This window comes from Echinops telfairi, unplaced genomic scaffold, assembly GCF_000313985.2.
Source record: "Echinops telfairi isolate 266 unplaced genomic scaffold, ASM31398v2 ScPeMD7_655;HRSCAF=1070, whole genome shotgun sequence".
Classification (NCBI taxonomy): domain Eukaryota; kingdom Metazoa; phylum Chordata; class Mammalia; order Afrosoricida; family Tenrecidae; genus Echinops; species Echinops telfairi.
Window position 1 is genome coordinate 25,270,018 of NW_022104553.1, and position 4,126 is coordinate 25,274,143.

The window sequence follows — 4,126 nt, forward strand, 5'->3', positions numbered from 1 at the left end:
ATTCCTGCTGACAGGCCACATGGAGCTAGGCTGATGGAGCTAGAGCCCTGGAGCTGGAGGAGCCACGTGGAGACCCACGCCAGCGCTGAGATGCTGAGATCCTTCCACCGCCACTGGATCCACAAGACATTCCCCCCACTGGCCCGTGCTATTCCTGCACTTGGCATCATTGTACGTGTTGTGTGAGTCCGAAGAGGAATTTATAGACTGGTATTGGACCTATGGTAAGGTGACCAGACGCCCTGCTTTTGGCGGGACAGCCCCGATTTTTAACAATTCTTCCTGCGTCCCGCGGAGTTTTAAAACAGTCCTCATTTTTGGAAAGAATGCGTGACAAGCTAGGGTATACGGTTTTCGGCTGCCATGTGGCTATTTCGCCAGGATAGGAGTTTTATCAATGGTGTCCCGCTTTACCAAGGTTAAAATCTGGTCACCTTAATATGGGCTAGTAACAGGCTTATGGACTTGATCTGGACTGGGCTGGGATGCTTTCTTAAAAGACAATCACTCTCTGTAAAGCTCCTTCTGATTCACAGATAAGTATCGATGACCTTGTTTCTCTGGTCACCCTGGACTCACACACTAGACTGCAAGCATCCACCTTTGGGGCAGCAGCAGTGGGCAGAAACACAGTTAACACCCCCCGGGGGGCTCCCTGGGACTGACCCCCACGTTCTCAATCTATCCACTACTTGTCATGGCCGCAGGGGGGGCCCACTGTCTTTCAGGCCCCAAACCTAGCCCGCCCCTCCCCCATCGATGGAGGCTGTGGGAATCCGGGCTCCGCTCTCCTCCAGCTCCTGGGCCCCACAGCCCCAGGGCCTCTTGCTCACTGGGCTCCGGTTCCTTCCTGGAACAAATGCTCGTCCTTTGGACCTCGGCTGACCAACACCCTTCCAAGCCCTTCCCTCCCCCGCAGCCTGGGTCGCTTCCCATTTCTTAGCTCACAGAGCAGGTGGCCGGTTGGACGGACGGGCCCAAGGATCCGTCCAGCGGCCCTGAACCCCACAGCCGGCCCGGGAGCGGTGCCAGCTGCAGGGCCTCTGGGTTTGCAGATGGAAGGGTGGGGTGAGGAAGGGCGTAGCTTTTCCACTTTCCCTGGTTCTCCCTGGTAGAGGGGCTAAGCAAACAGCTTCTCCGATTGCACTTAAAGCCCAGCGGGGATGCTCTCCTTTCCCTAGTAACCCAGCCACCATCCAGCCTGGTTTCTCAGGCTCAAACCACTAGGGAACACCCTTCCCCGATCCCAACCCCTAGCAAAGCCCCAAACCAAACTCCCTGCCAAGGAGTCACTCGTACTGCCCTGTAGGACGGGGTAGAACTGCCCCTTAGACTTCTGAGGCTATCAGTCCTTATGGAAGCAGACTGCCACATCTCTGAGTGGCTAGAGCAGTGGTTCTCCATCTTTCTGATGCTGTGACCCTTTCATCCAGTTCCTCATGTGGTGCTGACCCCCCAATCATAACATTGTTTTCGTTGCTACTTCATCACTGTCCTTTTGCTACTGTGATGAATCGTCATGTAAATATCTGATAGGCAGTGACCCGTCCCGCGGGTCATCAAACAACGTGGATACCTGAAAAAGGGACTGGGAATGAAGAGGGGCAAGAGACGCGAGAATTGGAGACAAGACAGGAGTCTGATCAAGCCTCGTTTATTGAGCAGAAGGCAGAGGCCTAAATACCCAATGGTGGGCGGGTAACATTACATCATATGCAAATAAGGTGTAACTGGTAGTATCCAATAATCACGCAGATACCAAATATGGAAGAAATGGCAGGCATCAGTCCTCAAACAGGTCCGCATGTTAATGAGGTGCACTTGGACGCCTGGCGGAAGTGCTGCCAGGCGTGTGTTGTCCAATGAGTATGGTGGCTGGCTGTCACTAAGCACCAATCATTACAAAGGTCAAGTAATTCATAAACTTAGGCAAGACAACAAGCCAGGAAATATCTGGGAACGGGAGTTCAAAGATAGCAGATGGCGTTGGTTATGGTCTGAGGGACGTGCAGACTCCCACAAGGCAGGATGTATGTTCATTGTTACACATTGAACATCGTTAAAGCAGAGTGATGAATCCAATCCGATACGTCATTCTATATTGTGCAATGTTTATTTCTAATGACAAATCAATGAAATGTTGTCTTGAAGCATGGTGTGCCATGGGTAACAGTCTTCACGCCAGATACTCGTAGGTGGGTGTATGTGCATGTGGGCGGACCCGCCTGGAGACGGAGAGAGGAGCGGTGTCTCGGTTCCTAAAACCATTGGAAATAGGTGTTTCTGAGGGTCTTAGGCGACCCCTGTAAAAGGATTGTTTGACCCCCAAAGGGGTCTGGTCATGACCCCCAGGTTGAGAAATGCTGGGCTAGTGGGTTCAAACCACCGACGTACTCCGAGCAGTAAGCACTCAACCACTGTGCCACCAGGGCTCCTTAATAAGTGATATTTTTAATTAAAATTTTTTTTAATTACTCTCTCTGCCCCAGGACGAAGAGGAGGAGGCTTGAAGCTCACTTCTCTGGGATAGTTTGTATGAGTCCTTGAATAAAGCCCAGGGACTGAAACATAAAAGAATAAGGTCTATTGCCTTTGAATAAAATGACATGAAAACAAATCAAAGCAGCACATTAAAATAAATGTAGACAAAACAAAATACACACAAGATAAGCATTTCAATGCACACAAAACTCATCTGTAGACAATGGGACATCCCTCACAGAAGGGTCACAAGGAAGGGATGAGTCAACCAGGGTGCAGTATAGCACCGAGGAAACACGCAACATTCCTCTGGTTCCTTGAGGCTTCCTCACCCCCCACTATCATGACCCCAGTCCTGCCTTTCACTGCAGGCTAGACTGGAGCATGAACCCAGGTACAGATAAGAGCTCACAACACACCAAATCCAGGAACAGGAATGAGAGTATTGATACTAGGAGGGTAGAGGAAAGGTGGGGAGATGAGGGGAGGAAGGCGGAACCAATTGCATCGCAATGAAGGACACAAACAGAAACTACAGGGGAAGGGAGACAGCGTCGGTGTAAGATACGAAAATAATCATCATTTATCATTTATCAAGGGGTCCTGAGCGGGGAGTGGGGAAAAAGAAGGGAAAAAGAGGAACTAATCCCAAGGGCTCAAATAGAAAGTAAATGTTTGGGAAATAATGATGGCAACAAATATGTTCAAAGAGGCTTGCTACAATTGCTGAATCGAGTGTTATAAGAGCTGTCAGAGCCCCCCATCAAATGATCTTTGAATACATAAATAAAAAATAAATAAAAACGTAAAATAAAGAGAGCTTCAATGCAATTAAAATGAAGACAAGACAAAAATAATCCACAAAATGAAAATAACATTCACTTCTTTCTTTTTGTGCAGGAAAATATGGCCGTTTCCAGCCCAGTTGCAACCTGACCACCATGAGTGGACAGCTGGTACTTCTAACACACAAGGCATCGCGCCCAGCCACTCAGTCCCCTCGCTGTTTGACAGCACCCTCATTGAATGTAAGCTCATCTCTAACACTTCCACTGGTCCCAATAATCTATACAGACATTATACATAGCTTTTGTTTCAGTCCAGGGCTATAAAATTCATTTTCTTGTCATGTGTGATTATTTTTTAATCTTGTTCATTCTGGAAACGTTTCTTCTTGACTTTTGTGACCCTGAGCCTTTTGATAGAGTCCAGGCCAACTCTGTTGTAGAATAAGCCTCCACTTGGATTGGCCTTTCTTCCTGTGGGTAGCCTCTGTGGAGACATTTGCCAGTAGCACAGCATCATGGGTTCAGCTTAAGCAAAAACAAGAGAGGTGTATTGAGAGAGAGAGAGAAGCCGTCCAAATCCACAGTCTGGTTGGCCGCTCAGCCAGCTGTTGAGGAAGAAAACATTTTCACGCAGCTCGAGCAGGAACTAAACGCTACAGAAACATCGCTGGCCGAGAGACAACCGGGGGACTCAAAGGCAGGCTATCTAAAAGGAGGGGGGTTTAGTAGGGCTAGAAGTACAACATATATGTCATATACGGTGCATTAGCATGATTAAGGGTCTGCAGCTGCACGTGCACCTGAGTGCTTGTCAGGTCTCACAGGATGCTCACAAGACAATGGCTGTGCAAGTTTTG